Raw genomic sequence first — 21092 nt, forward strand, 5'->3', positions numbered from 1 at the left:
AGTGAATGAACACCCCTGGCTTGAGGACTCAGCCATGTCCACTAAGACTCCTATGTTAGTTTTTGTTGCTGCTGTACCACATTGCCACAGACTTAAGAGGCTTAAGACAACATAAAATTTATTCTTTTATAGTTTTGGAGATAAAATGTCTGAAATGGGTCTCACTGGGTCAAATCAGGGTGTCAGGAAGCTGCATTCCTTCTGGAGGCTGCAGGGGAGAACTTGTTTTCTTTTCCAGCATCTAAAGACTGTCTGCATTCCTTGACTCACGGCCCCTTCCTCCATCTGCAAAGCCAGCTGCGTAGTGGCTTTGTCAAGTCTCTCTCTGAGCCTCCTGTCTCCCTCTTCCATTCATAAGGACCCTTGTGATTACACTGGGCCTCCCTGGATAATGTAGGATAATTCTTCATCTCAATCATATCTACAAGGTCTCCTTTGCCATATAAAGAAACTTTTGCAGGTTCTAGGGATCAGGATGTGGGCATTGCTGAGGGGCCTTTATTTTGCCCATCACAAGTCTCATAGTCCAAAGTCCCATCCTCAGCCACCTCCAAGCAATGACAAAGGTAACCAGCCTGCCATCCGCTGGGCAAAGGAGCTCCAATAATGTGAAAAACTGTCATGCAGGTTGGGCTTCAGACTTCCCCCTGCCCCCGCACCTGTGCTAAGACCTCCTTCCCAGCTTCCTCCAACTGCACAAGTGAATGAGTCCCTGGGAACGCCATTAACCCACTCACCAAATGTGCAAGTAAATGAGCTGCCAGCGCAGATTAGTTCTTCAGGTGAGAGAGCAAGATGTCTGAAGGCAGGATCCCTCTTGGAAGATGATCCGACAAAGGGAATGTGTTCATTAGTGTGGCAGCCGTGCGCTTCCGAGGAAGAGGGAGAGGGAGGGTGGGTGGGGGCGCGGACAGGCCCAGATGGAGCACGAGTTCTGGCCGTGCTTGCTCTTCCCAGTGTTCATTCTCTGCCTGGTGCAGAGAACAGTCTCCTAAGAATGCAGGCTGTGACTTTGGGGCAGAGTGACTGGGCGTGAAGGTGTGCGTTATGCTCCTTCCTCCCAGCCTCACTCCCCAGAGGTGAGCTGAAAATCGGCCATGTGCCTGTGCTGTGTTTGCAAGTCAGGGCCAGAGAGAGGAGGCGCCCAGAGCCCTGTGGGGGTGACGAGTGACCATAAAGGATGAAGGGCTGGGATTGAGCCGGGAAGGCCGATGCATAGCTGAGGACAGAAATCACAGCCTCCACCTTCCAAAATGAGATGTTAATGTGGCCAAAGAGCTTTGAGCTGGAACTGTTTGATGTGAAGTCACCCAATGTTAGTGTCGAGAGGCAACGGAGGAGCCCAGACAGAGCAGCAGGTTTGACACTTTCTCCCCGTTATCTGCAGGGTGTTCATGGAGAGCTGTGGACCCCAAGCGGCCCTTTGCTCTGTGTCATCTCTGAAGTAGGCCCCGTACTTAAACTGACATGAGGCTTGAAGGAGGAGGAATGAGCAGAGAGCAGGCCACAGTCTCTGGCTCCAGCTGTATGCTTACCGTTCCAACCTCGGGACCTCGCCCATGCTGTCTTGGAGATGGGGAGATGGCGGTGCTGCAGCCTTTGTTCTCATCCTGGTGACATCCACTAAATGCGCCCCCCTTAGAGAGATGATCTGAGCCACCCTGCTAAAGTAGCCCACCTGCCCGCCCCGGTTAGTCTCCATCTCAGAACATCTCAGAACCTGCCTTTGTCCTTCAGAATGTGCCTCTGGTTGCAGCTCCATTTCTCTGTCCCTGGGACTTTGTCTCTGTCTCTTTCCATGTCCCTCTCCTTGTCTGGCTTATGCACTGCGGGGCCCCAGTGTCCAGAGCTCCACAAATCTATACTGAATAAATAAATGAGGACATTTTAAATCTTCTGTTTTATAAGAAGCTGCAGTCAAAGACACCAAATATATATATATATATATATATATATATATATATCAAATATTTGGTTGAAGGAAAGCTGAGCGTTAGGGTTGACAGGATCAATGACAGTTAGCAAGCAACATCCCTGACACTGGAGCTCGGGGTACCCAGGTGGGAATGGTGGCTCCACACTCACCTGGACGATACACTCCCTGAGGACAGAGATAGTGTTCCAGTGCCTAGAGAAGCGACTTGCCACTGTCATTGGAAGAATACATTATGGGTGCATATTTGTGTCTGGTCCCTTTTTCAGTTCTTCTTCTACTAGAGTTTTTCTTCCTTGGACCAAAGAAAGCCTGAGCTGCTTTTATGCAATCCCATTCCTTTGTTCCTTTTATTTCTTCTTATTTTTAGGGGAAAAAAAATGAATCTACTGTGATTACAGTGTAATTGTGTTATTAGTGCTCTTCTCCCCCAGCCCAAGAAAAGGGTGATTATTTAGAACCTTCATATATTCCTAGCTTTTTTGACTAAATAGATGTTGAGATGGTATTTTGAGATGCTATGTTCCCTGCTATCCGGAGTTTTTCTTTCTAGCATGCAAGGAAAACCCCGGATCTGTGGAAACTTGTAAAAATCCTTCTCCAGGCTTTTGAATTTGTATACAGGGGTCCCTGCTAACACATTGGGCCATCAAGAGGGAGTTCTCTTCCCCGTTAGGAGTGTGAACTTCCAGCCCAGTCCCAATTCTAATTGGAGTTTTATTTTCTGGAGTGGAAAGTTAGGCTTGGCACAAAATGCCTCTTTGTTTATGCCCATTCTCCTGTGATAGAAAAGCCACTAATTTTCCAACACAGAGGCTGGTGGCCTCTACCAGTCATTCTCTAAGACTGATTTTCTTTCCTTTTTCTCATTTTTCTTCCTTCTCTCCTCCCTCCTGGGTTTTAATCCTTTTTCCTCCAGTTGCTTATTGAATGATCTTGGTCAAGTTATTTGACCTGCTTTAGTCTATTTCCTCCTCTGTAAAATAACAGTATCTAACTTATAGTTCTGCCTTTCATATTAAATGAGAAATGTCTGTGAGGTCCTTAACAACTTGCCTGGACCATAATAAATGCCTAGTAAATGAGAGCTATTCTTCTTTCTAATTGCTTCATTCTCACCCTTTCTCTGTCCTTCTCTTTCTCCTTTTATTTTCCTTATGCACTTTTTTTTCTAGTACATACATTATTCCTCCTTTTGCTCCTTTTTTATCTCCCCTTTGTAATTCAGCTCTATTGATTATCTAATGATTAGCTTGATCAGAAGTTGCATTATCATTCATCTGAAATATATGGTTGTGTTTCAGGGCCCTGGAACTAGTGTGCATCCTTAAAGAGTTGGTTTATAATGTTATTGATATTTATGGCATCAGAACAATATTGCTTTGTTTTCTCTCCAGCAGCCACTAGATTGCAGAGATAATCACAGAAGAGTTTATGTTTCCCTAATCAGGAGCAACAAGGAAGCCACCTCTTAATCTAAGGTAAGATTTTTCTCTGGACAAAGCAAGTAAGAAATATGGTTTTTATGCTAGGACTTGCATCGTCTCTCCTTCTGAATTGGGCAGAGGCTCATAAATTGTTTTCCCAATGTTTTCAGGTCAGCTGTTAGCTATGTTTGCTGACTCTCTGAATTATTGGCCAATTGTTGGCACCTTGTTATTTATGGGAACATTTCTATTGCCTATTTTGGCAAGAAATTCTGTTATCTGAAGGAATATACCATTCAGCAAATCAGAGGTTAATACCAGGTGATTGCCACATGTCAGCTCCTTAACGTTCACCTTCCTCAGCAGGTATTATATTATTCCTTCAATTTGTAGCACTGTTAACATTTTCTCAATTTGAGGAAGCAGAGAAGTTTTTCAGAGTGATGATTTCATTTATATGCCAAAAGAGCCTGGTTTTTTTTTTTTTTTTTTTGGTTTTTTAATTCTGTGCATATATATTCATGTATGAGACAGAAACAGTTATAGGCAGGATATTTGTCAGTGTCTAAATGCAAGGATCAATACTTATTGACCACAGGACAATCACTGGTATGTCAAGTTATAGTAAGTTTCATCCTGCCTGTCGTTGAGCGCTGCGCCCGACACGGTGCTGAGGTCATTGCATATACTGGCCAATTGACTGCACAATGACTCTGCGAGGCTGAGCTATGGTTGCCGTTTTGCACATGAGGAAGCAGGGCGGTGAGAGGCAAAAGAGGGGTCAGCATGAACAGAAGGAGGTGGAGTGGATGTCGTATGTGAAGCGATGGAAGTGAGTCCACTTGGTACTGCAGGGCATGGATCCTAGGAAGAGCCCAGTGCAGCCCTTACTTGCAGTGTGGCCTCAGACAGGCATTTCATTTCCTTGCACTTCAATGTGCTCATCTATGTGTGCAACTGGGGCATCTGTTCCTTTCCTACCAACGTCAAAGGTTTGGGGTGAGTATCAGGTGAAGCAACAAGCCGTGAAGCCAATTTACAGTTTGCATAAGACACTGTGGAACTTTAGTAGTAGATATTCTATCCCAAAGGTTGAGATGGCACCTGAGGGAAGGACTGACATTTGTTGAGTATTTACTGTGATCTGGCAGAGTTCCAAACACCTTTGTGTGTGTTCTCTTATTTGAACCACACAAAACACCAAGTTGAGTTATTGCTCTTATTCTATCATAAGAAAAACCTGAGGGTGAGGAGGGACAGTAACTCGCTCAATGATACACAGCAGATGAGCAATAAAGATGAGGCCTGAACCTCTCTTTCCCCTGACAAAGCCTGGCACTTCCCACTAAGTCATACTGGTAAAACCAAAGGCACGTTTCAGCCCCTCTTTAAAACAAACAAACAAATAAAATCAAGCACCTCAGTAAGGGATATCTATCAAAAGGATGCAAATATAATGTGGTTGGTGGGTGGGAGCCAAGATGGCCAACTTGAGACATTGCTTTTTGGATCGTCCCAGCTGGAAGGTAAAATATTGAACTGAAGAAAGCAGAGAGCAGTTGCAGCTCAGGTGTGGGTCACAGGAAGAGACAACAGAGACATCTGGGGACCCAACCGAGAAAAACTGCAAAACTGAGAAAGAAGAAGATAGAGAAGAGAAGAGAAGACAGTGGCATCGTTTGAACTCAGAGAGGCTTGGAGCTCAGGGAAACGGTAGGGAGGTGGGCTTCTCCCCCCCATAGGTACCTTCAGTGACTATTGAGACATAAAACATTTTGGAGGCCCTTCCACCCTCCATGAGCCCAGGCACAGCAGCTAAATAGGAACAGTGAAGTGAACCCAGTGATCCACAGGAGTTTGGGTGTTCAACACTCATGTGCACACATGGTAGTAAAATTCAATGGAAATAAAACAGGTGGGAGGAGGAAGAAGGGATGGGTAAATTCACTCCTGATGGGTACAAGGCACACAATCTGGCTGATGGTTACACTTTTAACTTTCACTCAAACTGCACAAAAGCAATTCGTGTAACCATATGTTTCTACCCCAGTAATATCCTGAAATTAAAAATAATAATAATAATATGGTTGGATCAGATCCCTTTAAGAATCTTTCTAGCTCTGACCACATCCTTTGTTGAATATTTATTGAACAACAGCTTGCCAGAGAATCTGTAGTTCTTCAACGAGTTCTATTGACTTCCTTATCTCCACCCAGTCCTGTGATAATGGATAGTGCAAAAATAAAAAACAAACAAACAAGCGGTGAGTGGATAACTCTACTCATCTCACAGACAGATATATGAAGGTTTTAGATGTACAGTCATTTGGTCATTTTCAGGTCCTGCTTCCTTGATGTTCCAGTAACCGGGTAAATCATCTATTTGACAGCTTGGAAGCAAGCGAAGCACAGAGGGCAGTGGAATCCAGACTGTGTGTTGAGAAACAACCAATCGCCAGGCAAATATGGGCTTTGGAATCAGCTTACCTGTGTCTGAATCTTGGCTCTTTCCTTAATGAGCATCAGCACCTGGGCCAAGGCTCTTATCTGAGCTTCGGTTTTGTCATCTGAGAAATGCAGATAGTCACAGTGCCTGGCCCTGCTTCTGGCTATCATAGGTTCTTAGCTGACATGAGCTTCCCCTTCCCCTACACTGATCGGTGGTTGAGGAAGGCTCCTGGTTGAATTCCAGAGATCTGGCATCTCACACAGTTATTTTTCCAAATGAAGCCCCCAAGCTATTTTGATGATTTTCTTCCCCCTCCTTTTACAATGAAGTGACAAAGGTCTTTCTGGTTGTTTTGTTTTTCCTTTTTGTAAAGTAGCCAGGATAACAAACTTCATGCAGTATTGGCTGTGCAATACATTTCCATGCTAATTAATAGCAGCCCCAATCGGGTGAGATTTTCTTAGGAAAATAAATTACATATATTCAGGTGTCTGGTTTTTACTGCCATTAAACTTAACTACCCTGTTTGTGTCTCTTTATTGCTCTTCTTTTATAAGGACCATAAAAAATAAGCTACAATACTTCAGCCAGGGGCCTGGAGGAAGCCGCCTTTTCATATTTCTAATAGCTTCAAATAAAATATGTTCAAGCACTCCTGGCCATCTGGCTGCAAAAGGTTGTTTAGAGAGGCCCCCGCTTTCCCCACCCCTGGTTCTTACAAGCATCAATTCTATTTTCCAATTCCTTTGCTGGATTAAATTTATGAACTGTTCAGCCCTTTGGGTGATAAATTTATTGATTGTGACCATTTCCTCTTTCTAGTTTCCAATTAACATGATTGGTATGGAATCTACGGAGACAGCTTAGGTCTTTTTCCTTTCATCTTGCAGCTCAGGAGCTGAGTCAGCACAGATTTCAGCCTCCCCCTCTTTAACTTTCCTACTCACACACCTTTTAGAGCATTTGACAATAGCTCAATATTATTTCCATTCATTTGGAAAAAAAAAACCTGGATTTAAAACCTGCAGATGCAGCTTATAAGTTTTCTTCAAACATTTTCATTCAGTACAGGTAATTTCCTATAACATTTTCATCTTATGGGCAGCTTCATATTTGCGTGGGAAAATAGATCCAGCTTCTAATCAGACAGTATTACAAGTGAATGTGATGCTTTTTACAAATGGAAAGTGACATGAAGGTAGAGAGTAATAAGGAAATGGGAATTTGCTTCAGGGTGTTCATGACTAGCGCAAAGCTGGTGCACAGAAAAGAGATGTTCTTCTCCAATAATGTAGCTGAATTCTGGAACTCTGGAGCCAGAAGGCTTGGGTTCAAGTTCCAGTTCTACCTCTTCCTGGACATAGAACCTTGGAAAAATTACTTAGACTCTCTGTGTTTTAGTTTCCTCATGTATAAAATGAGAATAATAATCACAGGATATATTTTATTACTGTGAGATTAAATAAAATAAAATCTGCTAGGGGCCGAAACTGCAATGCTATGTAAATGTAATTATCAGCTAAAACATTTATCAATAGCCTATTACTATTTCCTTCAGCTAATATTTGTTAAGCACCTGCTGTGTGCTAAGTGTTCTTCTAGGTACTTGACATGGTCCAAAGGTGAAGCAGAGCCTTCAAATTCAACCCAAGCATCACATTCAAGGGGGAGCTTTTTCTGTGCTTAAATCTCTGCTCAGACTGGATCTCCTATCATGAGTTCTAATAAGACCAGGACCTCTTCTCTGCAACTGTGAAGGTTAGAAGTCTATACTGGGTGTGCTATTTAAGTACTATTTCACCTGCTAACCCATAAGCCTCATGAGAATGGGAGCTGTGTCTGTGTTGGCTCCGTGTTTAGTGTGAGGCTCCGCACATGCCAAGAGTCCGATCAGTATTCGCTGAATGTCAAATGGAGGTAGAGTCCTTTCCCTTGAGGACCCTGCATTTTAGCAAAGTTATCAAACAAATTCTATAATAAAACTATATATTAAAAATGTGGTAGACACTTGAATTGCCAAAATCTTACTCCACACTGGAAATTGAAGAAATCTTCCTGGTGCAGGACCTTGAAGGGTGAGTAGGAGTTCTTTAGGCTAAGAGGGGAAGTGGGGTACCCCAGGCCGATGGAAGAGCTTGCTCCACTGTGTAAAGGTCTGAAGGTGTGCTGGGGACTGATGGCGTGGCTAGGCCTCCAAGAACACGACAGAGGAGGGTCAGGAGACTGAGCCTAACACGGGTACTCTTGTCTCAGAGCACACAGCTCAACGCCTTGTGTGGAGTTGCTGCTCAACAGATATTTTCTCGCTGAATGTTGAATGAAAGATCCAGTGCCCATCCTTAAGGAGAATACTAAGTATGTGGCTATCAAAGTACAAAATATTTACCATTTAAGACACAATGGTTGGTATGTTATTTAAGACACAGGTTCTGGCAAAGGTAATAAAGACCAAATACAACAGTGAGACAATTACCTTTCTCTCCTACAACAGTCTGAACATAAAGAGTATAGGGCTGGTCCAGCATCTCGATGGCACTTGGGACCTGGGCTCCCTGTGTCTTGAAGCCCATCTGACCTTGGGGTTCAAGATGGCTGTCCCAGCTCTCTGCATCTTATCCACATGTTTCAGTGGATGAAGAAGGATACAGGAGGCTACTACACTATTTCAGCTTATCTTCCACTGACTGGGAACTGGCTCTAAGAGAAGCTTGGAAACGCAGTCTTGAGCTGGGTCACCATGTACCTGGCTAAAATTTTAATTACTATGGAGGGAATTTGAGCAAATATTGGTGTGACACCTAGACATTTTTGTTTCTGCAAATTCTGTGCATGGTCAGGAGCCTGCTGAGATGAGAGTTATTGAATGTGAGGTCCAGAGACACGAAACTTGAGAAAACCGGCTCCAGAGGGGACTCTAGTTCAACCTCCACCCTTCCTCGACTGTGTAGTCAGACTTATTTCAGTTAAAAAATATTTCTGAAGGAAAGGATTGGTTCAACCTATACCTGCCACTGTGTGAAAATACTTTGATGTGCATATACCAGTTAGGAGAGGTGTTACGGGTCATTTTCTACTATTCAAATATAATGCTTCAGAATGAGCAATTTTTTAATAAATTTGCATTCCTTTATTTGTATTAGGAATATTTTTTATAATGTGGGAGAAAATTGGGTGTGTTTATAATTCGTTCAGCATGATTTAGGAGCCATGGTGACATGGGAACCACTGTCTGCGTTATCTGTCACAGAGTTTGAGAGCTGGTTATGCTTGGAATGCTTCCTTAATTTATGTCACAATGGGGTTGGAGGAGGTTGGGAACTAAAGAAAAACTAAAGCAATGCAGAATCTGGGAAAAGGGGAATTCACTGCACTCATTCCTTCAGGATAGAAGGGAGAATCAGGCCAGAGGTATTGCTGGGGAGAATCTAAGACCAGAGGCTGTGACAGTGATAATTATGTGTGGTTCCACATCTCTTATCAGATGATTTTTTTTCCAGAAAATATTCACTCCCCTCCCTTGCGCTTTGGGGTGGCTATTTTCCCACTCCACTAACTCTTGCTTGGACACCAGAAGGTGAGCAGATTTAATAAGAGCAGATAATGCAGGCACTGTTTAAATGTGCTTGCATAGTTTGGCTGGGCTCCTGGGCTCCAGTGATTTGCCTTGGGAAGTTCAAGCCCAGGAAGGTTACTGCACCTTCAGGCTGGGCCCCCTAATGAAGACAGGCGGAGCAGACCCAACCGCAGCCTGGAGCCAAGCCTGCTGCCTGGAGCAGGTCTGCCAGCAGAGACCAGCCCACACGAGCTGAACTGCAGCTGGCAGCAGACCCACGAACATAGGAATAAATGTGCTCATAAGCCACTGAGTTTGGGATTGTTTAATCATGCAGCGTTAATGCAGGAATAGCTCACCAATACACAAAGCTTCTGAGTTTTGCTTTCTATTGTTTTCCGATATGCATCACAAATTAAAAATACATTATTTCTCATGCATGCCACAGTCTGTTGAAGATCACAGTGGGGGTGGTGAGAAAGGGCTCTGCTCTACACAGTCACTCATGGATTCAGGCTCCTTCCATTTGGGTATCTGCCATGCCCCCAGGGCCCCAGAGGGTTCCCCCAGACCCCACACATCTGTCAGCAGACGAGTGAAGAAAGTGGAGAGGGCTGCTCAGAGGGCTTACAGGTTCTGTGCACATTTCATTGCCCAAAAATCGGTCTATGGCTGACCTAATTGGAAGGATGGCTGAAAAAAATGGTCCCATACAAGGCAAGAGTCCTAGTGGACTATACAGGGAGCACAGAATCCACACCACGGAGCTCAGCAGAGGGAATTCAACATGAGGTACTGGTTACAGAAGTGTTGGAAAAGCAGAAACCAGGAGAAGGTAAGGCAACCCAGAGATCAGCAGCTGCAGGAAGCTGTGGCCACCCCCAGGGCTGGCAGGCCAAAGAGCAGAGTGATGCTATCAACACCCAAGTGCAGGCACTGCCCGAGAGAGCCCGAACCTTGGCAGAGGGGCCTCCAAAGATCCAGCCAAGTTGTTGAGCGCACAGTGCTACCTGGCATGAGATGAATCTACAGAAGGAAACTGAAACCACAAAGCACAGTTATGTCACATGATTTAGAATGACCAGGAGGGAGCTAGAATTAGTGTGAGCTCACCAGGGTGAGAGCTGGAATACTGAGGAAGCCAGAACCAGTACATTAGACTCCACCAGAAGCAGAGCAAAACGGGAAGACGTACCCTGGCTTCTCCCCCTGTCCTAGGCTGGTGTCCTGGAATCCGATCCTGAAACAGGGAAGTGTGTGCACGTCATTTACTAAGAGAAGCTCCCAGGGGGAGATCTGTATGACTAGGAAAGCATGCCAGCAAGAGGAAGGGATTTAAGCAAGGATGGGGTTCTAAGCGATGTCTAACCTTAGCCAGATCCTGCAGGGAGCTCCAGAGTACAAATTGCATGTCAGTGTTTGTCCTTCCATGAGGCAATGGAGAGGGATCCTTATCTAATCATTGACCCCACACAAGTCAGTGATCAGATAAGTGTTCCCAGGGGGCTGTGAAACCTCCAGGCACCTCCAGACACATGGCTGTAGCTTTTAAGGGCCCATCCTGCAGAGAAGATTGGTGGTAGCTATGAGCCTTCAGCAGCAACAAATCAGCAGGGGGATGGGCACCCCAAACTTAAAAGGGACCCCCAGGGATCTGAGCGGAGCACCAACAATGTCTACCCCAACTTCCTGCTCTCCTATCTCTTGGCAGTTTTTCTGTTGGGTGAACTTGACTCACGAAGTCAAGCGTGGAGGGTCTGTTCATGAGGAAAGGCAGGGAGGGGGTGAACCGGAGAGCAAACAAGCAAATGACAGTAACTGCTCAATAATATCTGCTAAGCTGAATTACACTTCCCTACATGTTGTAGACTTTTTGGCACTTTGCAAAAATTGAATCTGTCAAGAGTGGTTGAAGATTTACCATCACTAAGGAAATAGTTTTCAGTAGAAAATTATCATTTGCCTAAGAGTGCATGACAGATACTGATTTTGTGTCAAACATACTACAATTTACTCACCAACCTAAAAGGAGTTTGAGGGGAAGCTTAGATTCCAACTTGGGTTGGATGGGATCCATCTGTCCCCAGTCACCTTCTCAAGTGTTAAACCAAACAGACTTTAATTTTTTCTTCTGGTTGTGAAATATGCATTTTAAAGGAAAGTCCAAAAGTCCAATGAGATGGAGATATTGTGTAGACTTTGAGTTAAAAGCCTGGAATTACAGTGTGTGGTTATTTACTGACTCATAACAGGACTTTACCAACGTGTGGACTTGTTTTGTGGGCTCTTCCTGACATTAATAGCGTGCTCTTCCAGCCATCGCCATCACCAACACAGTGCTTTGTCTTAGTTAGTATTCACAATGATGGTAAAATGCAGGTTTTGAGGCTATGGTACTCATTATTTTCTTCCTTATATCCCCATAGAAGTTGAGGGGAGGGGTTTTCTTCTGAATTTACTAGGAAGAAATAGTCTTACAAGAACAATTCTGTTCCTTTTGCCCCCTCTCAAAACATGCTAAAGACATAGTTTTACACTGGTCTGTGTTAATGCTATTGTTCAACCAGGAATAACATTGCTATCGTATTTTATCATCATAAGACTCATATTTTTTCTTTATTGGTTAAAAATCCATAACACAGGAAGGAAGAATATGATTAATTATAAGCTCTCCTTAAACCACTATCCCTTTTTGCTCTATTTTATAGATTTAAAAGGTGTGGGTCAAAGAAGTTGGGTCACCCCAAGAGAAGTGGCAGAGCTGTGGTGTGAACCTGATTCTACCAACTCTAAGTCCAGAGTAATCCCCTCTCCCTCCCTGCTGTGTTCATTAGCCAAGCAGCCTGCTTTGTCTCTGAGTTTGGGAAGACACTTCATTTGTAAGTACGCTCTATTTTCACAACTCAAATTCAGGAAGAAACTTTGATTTATATGCTTAAAAATAATGTAATTGACACACACAGGGGACTTCAGTTTCTGGTCTGACGTACAAAGGCTTGGGAGTTGTCACTTCCATCCCCACAAACAAATAAACCAAACAAAGTGAAAATCAACAGCTCTTCTTAGATCCATCAGAGAATTGAAGTCACAGGGCAAACTGCTGCCCCTAAGACTGAAATAACAGAGAGAAGGGAATCACAACTTGGTGAGGGCAGAAGCCCATGGCTGGAACCAATATCTTTAGGAACATTTTAAATTATAGTTGACAAATGGCTGGAGACTCAGCGTGGACTACTTTGAGAAGCAAAAACTCTAGGGAGGGGGCAGTCTTCAAGGAGACTCACACTTTCATGAGCTTTACCTCCAAGCCCACAGGTCCTCAGGGCATATTAATATTTTGGAGAAAAAGTTCCTCATGTTTCCAGCAGGAGAAATAAAATTGCAGAAATTTTGAAATATGCCCAGAGCTCTCGGGTTTCTTTATTACTCCCTACTCTCAAGGGAGACTATTTTACCAGAGCCCACCAGCCAGGGAGAAGGGAAATACCCAGTTCCAGCTGCTTTTAGCCTTTATGTCTCACCTGAGCAGGAAGGAAGAGGGAAGCTGAGAAGCACTCATGAAGGCTACAGTCTTGGGACACAAGCTAACTGAAAACTGAAACCTCATCACAGGACTAACCTAATCTATGGTCCTGTGGTCCTACAGTTCTTCCCCTGCCCTCATACCTCATTATCACATGCACAGGGTGCCTGCAGAACAATAGAAATTATCACTAGAGGAACTGCAAGCCTCAGATGTTATTCAGCAAGATTCTCTGAGGAAACCCAATGACAACAGTTTGAGACAAAAACTGTGGGTGCCCTAAAAGAAATTTTAGCCTTTTACAGCACAGGTACAGCAGCCAGCAGCCTGACTGCCAGCCACGTACTTGCAAAACCTCACACTAAAGGAACCTCAGTTCCTTCTACCACACACATCATGTTCAGCTTTCCACAGAAAAAATTATAAGGCATACTGAAAGGCAGAAACACAGTCTGAAGAAACAAAGCAAGCATCAGAACCAGACTGAGATATGGTAGAGAGAATGGCCTTTATCAAAAAGTCCCAAAACAATACATGTTGGCGTGGATGCAGAGATAGGAACACTCATACACTGCTGGTGGGACTACAAACTAATGCAACCTCTGTGGAAAGCAATATGGAGATACTGTAAACAGATACAAGTAGACCTACCATTCAATCCAGCAATCCCATTATTGGGCATCTACCCCAAAGAACAAAAGACATTCTATAATAAAGACATCTGCACTCGAATGTTTATAGCAGCACAATTCACAATTGCAAAGATGTGGAAACAACCCAAGTGCCCATCAATACATGAGTGGTTTAATAAAACGTGATATCTATAAACCATGGAGTTCTACTCGGCCACAAAAAACAATGGTGATATAGCACCTCTTGTGTTTTCCTGGATAGAGCTGGAACCCATTCTACTAAGTGAAGTATCCCAAGAATGGAAAAATAAGCACCACATGTACTCACCGTCAGACTGGTTTCACTGATCAACACCTAAGAGCACATATAGGAATAACATTAATCGGGTGTCAGGCAGATGTGGGGGGGGAGAGGATGGGTGTATACATACATAATGATTGCGATGCACACCATCTAGAGGATGGACACACTTGAAGCTCTGATTCGGGGGGTGGGGTGGCAAGTGCAATATACGTAACCTAAACTTTTTGTACCCCCATAATACGCTGAAATTAAAAAAAAAGTAGGCAAAAGATTTGAAAAGACACCTCACCAAAGTAGATATATAGATGGCAAATAAACATATTAAAGGTGTTCAACATTATATATCATAAGAAGCAAGTGAAAAACAGTGAGATATCCCTACACACTTACAAGAAAGGCTAAAATCCAAAACATTGACAACAGCAAATGAATCTGATTCATTACTAGTAGAATGCAAACTAGTGTAGCCACTTTGAAAGATATTTTGGCAGTTTCTTACACATCTAAGCTTAGTCCTACTACAGGATCTGGCATTGTGCTCCATTGAGTTGAAAATTTATGTCCACAAAAACATCTTCACAGAAATTTTTATAGTGGCTTTATTGACAATTGCCCCAAATTGGAAGCAACCAAGATGTCCTTCAATATGTGGATAGATAAACAAACTATGGTGTATCCATAAAATGGGATATTATTCAGTGATAAAAAAAGAAATGAGCTATTAAGCCACCCCCTACCCCCCCCCCACACACAAGCAAACAAAAAACCCCATAGAGGAATGGTAAGTGAATATTACAAAGTGAAAGAAGCCAATCTGAAAAGCCTTTATGATTCAAACTGTTTGATATTCTGGAGAAGATAAAACTATAAAGGCAATAAAAAAAATCAGTGCTTACCATGAATAAGAGGAGGAGTGTGCAAGGGAAAATAGATGAATCATGGGATATTTAGGGGAGTGAAACAATTCTGTTTGGTGTTATACTGGGGGTTAAATAACATTTTTAATTTGTCAAAACCCATAGAACTGTACAACACAAAGAGTGTTATACTGGGGGTTAAATAACATTTTTAATTTGTCAAAACCCATAGAACTGTACAACACAAAGAGTGAACTCTAATGTGAATTATGGGCTTTAGTTGATAATAATGATTGGTCCTGGTTCATCAATTGCAACAAAAGTACCACACAGACGCACAATGTCAATGATTGGGGAAACTGAGGAAGGAGGAGGAGAAGCATATGAGAATTTTCTGTACTTTCTGCTCAATTTTTTAGGAAATCTAATATTTCTGTAAATAATAAACTATATTAATTTAAACATATGCACACATAGAGAGAAAGAGAGACAGAGAGGAAGAGAAAGAGAAGAAGAGCCTAGGTACTAGTGCCTGCAAAGTTGTTATAATGGCTAATTTTCCATGTCAACTGGACTAAGAGATACTAAGAGACAGTAGAACATTGTGTCTGGGTGTATCTGTGAGGGTGTCTCTGCAAGAATTTGCACTTGAATCAGTAGACAGAATAAAGAAGATCATCCTTACCAATGGTAGTGGGCATCATCCAATCCTTTGACGGCCAAAACAAAACAAAAATGTGGAGGAAGGGCAAATTTGTTGTCTCTCTTCTTGAGCTGGGACATCATTTTTCTGCCCTTGGACATTGGTTCTATGGCCTTTGGACTCTGGGACTTACACTTTAGCCTCAAACTGAATTGCATTACAGGTTTCCCTGGGTCTCCAGCTTGCAGACAGCATATTCTGGGACTTCTCAGCCTCCATAATTGCATGAGCCACTTCCCTTCATAAATCTCTCTCCTATATATATATATATATATATATATATATATATATATATATATATATATATATGAATATATTCCCTTCATAAATCTCTCTCTCATATATATATATATATGAATATATATATATATATATTCATCCTGTTGATTGTTTCTCTGGAGAACCCTGGCAAATATAGTTGTTCAATTTATGGGAGGTAAAAAGAGTCTTCCCTGAGATCAAAAGAAACATCAGTAAGTTATATTAACCCCATTGATTTTGAACTTAGTGAAAGTTACTATTTTGTTTTTCACTAGATTTACACTCTGTTTTGGTCAGTTGCAAAGGAATTTGTTTTTGCCCTTGACTGAACTTGAGCCAATAACTAAGAAGAGATAAAGCAATTTTATTCAAGCTACAAACACACACATACTCACAGATTGTTAATGCATTAAACTCATAAAATGCTTTAAATTTCTAGCTCTGAAAATCAATGAGTAAATACAAAAGCAATATATTATTCTTTTGAGGTTATGACTGTGTACATACAGGCTGACAGCCCGTAATTGTTGATCTGTCCTCCCTCCCTCTCTCCCTCCTTCCTTCCTTCCTTCCCTCCCTCCTTCCTTCCTTTCTTCTTTCCTTCCTTCCTTCCTTCTTTCCTTCCTTCCTTCCCTCCCTCCTTCCTTCCTTCCTTCCCTCCTTCCTCAAGCTTCTCACAGCCCAGAGGTTGAGAACTGCTCAGTCAGAATGAACTGAGAGGTGTCAGGCTGTAGTATAGATTTTCTCTGTAAGAGAGAGCCGTCAATAGTAACTACCCTCAGTATGGCACTACCGTGCCAGCTATGAATTCTGGTAAATATGTATAAGTAGAAGATAAAAGTTGACTACAGTTTGGTCTATACAGAAACTGGTTGATCTATACAGAAAACATCATTTATAATATGTATAAAATTGTTCCTGTATTTAAGAAGATAACTTATTGAACTCATTTAGCCATTCAAGGTAAACTAGACAGAGTGAGGCCTAAAATGACACACGTCAGCCTACAACAGGAATTTTCAATTCATTGAGAACCTCTGGAGAGAAGACTTAGGGGCCTAGAGTTAGAAGAAAGAGGGAGGGAAGGGATCTCCAGAGACAAAGGAGGGATCCCAACAACAAGATGGGTAACAAGATCTATGGAGGGACTTAGCCTTTGAAACTCCCCTATAGGAACAAGCGTCTGAAAATATCTAAGAACAAGGTGTCAGACCTTCCATTTGAACTATTCTTCAAGGTAGATCCTATAGAGTAGGTTACTCAATACTCATCCAAACTTTTTGCTTCCTTCCCTCCCTTCCTTTCCTGTGGAGTCTGGGAAGCTAAAGACTCATACGCTCAAGCAGATGTCTGCTGGGGATTTGGGAGAAGTCTGTGCTTCCTAATTATAGGAGCTATTCCCTCTTTCTCTATGTCTTCTGTTCCTCCCTCTTCCTTCCTGAATGTAATGGCTGGAGCTATGGTGATTATCTTGTGACCATCACGGAAAGACCAAGATATTTTCACAAATATTAGCCCTGCTATTATAGGAGATATTTGGGGAGTATTTAAGGAATCCTACATTTCTAGGCGATTTGGGAATATTTGAGTACAGAAACATTGAGTTGCTTCTGTCTAATTTTTATTCCTAAACACAGAAATTCTGTCACCAGTAATTGCAAATATAGATCACAATTCTCCTGATGTGATATTCAAGAAAATGGTGTAAGATGGTACTTCATATGCACATTTTTGAAAATATACAACATTATTCACAAGCATCTCATTGAAACAAATGAGCAAGGGATGGTAATGAGAATATGCTAGAAAACGCTCACTTTTATGTGAACCTTAAGTAGAATGCATATGCCTTAAGTAACATGAATATGCATTAAGTAAAATGCGTATATTGTCTTAGTGAGCTTCTTTCTTATTTTATACAGCTATGCAGGCATAATCTCAATTATTCTAACTCTGTCTCTTGCTATAAGGTCTTCAGTTTCTCAGCCATGAAATCTTCTATTATGGGTTTGTTCAGAAACAATCTCCAGAGGAAATTCTGTGTCTGTGTCCCGGGAGTCTGTTGTGGGCATGAGTGAAGAGAGAGGCAGAAGGGGTAATGTGGAAGCCTGGCCCCCAGAAGCATAGCACCTGCCAGGCCCCTTCGTGGCCATTTCTTCTGTTCATCAGGGACCTTGCTCTCTCAGTCAGAGGGTATCAAATGAATGAAGAAGAATGACATTTGTCCTAACATTCCACGGTGAACAAGTAAAGAGCGGGTGACATGCGCCTGTCCCTCTGTTCCAGGACAGCCCTGCCCACTTCCCACAGAACTTGTCAGAATGTTCACAGTGTCTAGCTGTGTCATGAAAATGGTGAGAACGCTGTGCTTTGTCACCCCTGCCCTGCCTTGAACCTCTCCCTGCTAATCAGTCCTGGCTGCCAGGTGCTGTCATGAATTCTAAATAGGGTAACCAAGTTCTCCTAAACTGCCTGGGACTTCTCTGGTTTTAGTATGGAAAATCCTTCATTCCAAGGAAACCCTCCATCTGAGTCAAATTGAGAAGCTAATCACCCTGGTTCTGGACAAGCTGCAGATGCATGGAGAGGCTGCAGCACAACGCTCAGCCTCAGGGTCTCATTTTTGTTCTTAAACACAGAAATTTTTTCACCAGTAATTGCAAATATGGATCACAATTCTCTTGATGTGATGATCAAGAAAATGGTTAAAATGGTACTTCATATGCACATTTTTTAAAAAATATATATAACATTATTCACAAACATGACAAGCAAAAATATGGGGCAGCGTTGCATGAAGTCCAGGCTCGGGTCGCTGGAGCTTTACTGCGATCTGGCAATACAGGCAGCTACAGCTTTCTTATTGCTAACAGCCAACTTTACAATAAGTAATAAAACTTATTATAATAAATCTTGTTATTTAATATGACTTAATATAAAGAAAGATTATAATAAATGTTTCCTTACAAGAACTCAAAGAAGAAAGTAACCAAATAAATATTGAGTTAGCTAGAGGAGATAAAATTTAAAAAGTATTAATACTTAAAGATAATATCATATGGTATTACAGTGAATTTTTCCAGAGGAAGAATATATTTTTGCAAATCACAAAATGTGAGATTAAAAGTAAGGTTTAAATGTTTCAGCAGGAACTTAAATGAATGAATGATTTCTCTCAAGAAAATGAAGGGGATCTCATAAGAAATTAACTCTAGAGGGGAGAAACAGTTTAGAGAACACCAGAGAAATTTCCCAAGCTAGTTGAAGCATGAGTCTTGCCCCTAAAGAGCTAGAGAACTCCAGTAATAAAGCTACAGCTCTAAGAGAAGAAATGGAAAGATTCTTTAATTCTTTCAAATGCCAAAAGATTGCCCTTGATAGAAAAACTCCTAGTAAGTGGTTGAAAGTTTAGGCTGGGAAGACTGGTCAAATAAACCCCAATGAATTTAGAAAAGAAAGTGCACATAGCAGACCAAAATTCCCAGAAGCAGATATTAAATTTTGGCTTTTATAAAAGATATTCAAGATCTTGGTAATTGTTGATCAGTATCTGGCAGAAGCTTAATAGAATAAGGGAATCTTCTAGGTTACCAGATTACTGAGGCCAGGGGCATGTTCAGCTGGGATGGCCCAGGCACCCATGGTCCAAGGTGTATTATGTAGACCAGATGTTACTTCCACAGAATTCAGATCCTACAATGAAGATTTCTCCACCAAGGCAAGCACATCCTGGAACAACTCTTCTTCCTAAAAGGAAGAGCAGAGTTTACCCTCTTGTTCCCAACCTCAATTATCTTTCCAGACCAGCAGGACACTTGAGTTTTAGCAGAACAAATCACCCAAGATCCTAAAAAATGGTGGCAATGATGCCTTTGATATTTTAGAATCTCCTGATTGTCTCTCATATTGAAAGTGATGCAGATGAAGCAGGATTTATTCTCCACTCCATGAGCCATTAGGAGGTACCACTAGGAATTAATCCCTGGGGACCGTTCATAGGAGAGGATCTGTTATTCTTCCCTCTCCCCACGAAGGGCTTCCATAACAAAATACCAGAGTGGGGACTTAAACAACAGAACTGTGAGAAAACAAATTAGGTTCCACCGTTCTGGAAGCTAGAAGTGTAAGATCAAGATGCCAGCAGGGCTGGTTTCTGGTGCAGCCTCTCTTCCTGGCCTGCAGACAGCTGCCTCCTGTCTGTGTTCTCACAAGACCTTTTCTGCATGTGTGTATATGTGTGTGTGTGTGTGTGTGTGTGTGTGTGTGTGTGAGAGAGAGAGAGAGAGAGAGAGAGAGAGAGAGAGAAAGAGAGAGAGTGCACTTATGTCTCTTTCTTCTTTTATAAGAACACCAGTCCTATTGAATAGGGTCTCACCGTATGATGTTATTTAATCTACAGGAGTTTTCTTGTCATTTTGCCAAGCACTGCATGTCCCCACTTACCACCAAGTTCTGAAAGTGAGCCTCCAGCAGGTCTGTGTTCACCCTCCAAGGTGCCTCCTTCTGAAGGTCTACAACCAGAGTAATAGTAAAGTGATTTTGAAGTGTCTTCCTTTTAGTTAAACTACTGGTATTTAAGTGATTGTACGATTATTTAAATTGAACCTTAATGGTATAACATTATACTTCACGGGACTGTATTTTATAAATAGAGATGATATATAAAGAATTCTATAAATTATTTGCATTTTACAATTATCTAGATGGTACATATATTATATTTGTATTGCATTTTGATTTTGTTAACTAGTCCTCCATAACATAAACCATTATACTAGGCATTTTGCATAAGCATTTCAGCAATTAGACTTATTTAAAATTTTAAAGGTTATATTGGGTTGTCAAAAATTGTACTTAATATTGTTAAAAGGACAATTGTGGAAGTAGTTTGAAGTTTACCTAAATAAATTTGCATTGGCTAAAAAGAATCAGTGTGACATATGGAAATCAATCAATGTAATATACCACATTAACAAAATGAAAAAAATAATACATCATTGTTTCAATTAACACAGAGAAAGCATTTCACAAAATAAACACTCTTGATAAAATTCAACATTCATAATAAAAATACTCAACAAATTAGGAATAGAAGGAAACTACTTCAACATTGTAAAACCCGTATATAAAAAAGTTCACAACTAATATCAGAATTAATGGTGAAAGACTGATAGCTTTTCCTGTAAGATCAGGAATAAGGCAAGAAATATGACAGGAAAAGCACAGATAACAACAAAAAAATAGCTACATTTTGACTCCATTAAAATTAAAAGCTTTTGTGACCCAAAGAATACTATCAACAGAGTGAAAAGGCAACCCATGAAACGAGAGAAAATATTTGAAAATCATATATATAATAAGGGATTGATTTTCCAAATATATAAAGAACACTTACAACTCAACAACGAAAAACCAAACAACCCAATTTAAAAATGAGCAGAGGACTTGAA

At 41.6% G+C, this 21092-nt stretch overlaps 1 long non-coding RNA gene across 1 annotated transcript in view; it reads left to right on the plus strand.

Moving 5' to 3' along the window:
- LOC123644795 overlaps positions 1-20567 on the plus strand; it is a 44278-nt gene extending 23711 nt beyond the window's left edge. Inside the window, exons 2-4 of the long non-coding RNA XR_006737267.1 lie at positions 3331-3414; positions 12071-12241; positions 20042-20567. This is a non-coding gene — a long non-coding RNA (uncharacterized LOC123644795). The remainder of the gene's footprint in view (positions 1-3330; positions 3415-12070; positions 12242-20041) is intronic.
- Positions 20568-21092: the final 525 nt, after the last annotated feature.

The sequence above is a fragment of the Lemur catta genome, chromosome 9 (assembly GCF_020740605.2).
Source record: "Lemur catta isolate mLemCat1 chromosome 9, mLemCat1.pri, whole genome shotgun sequence".
In the NCBI taxonomy this organism is placed as follows: domain Eukaryota; kingdom Metazoa; phylum Chordata; class Mammalia; order Primates; family Lemuridae; genus Lemur; species Lemur catta.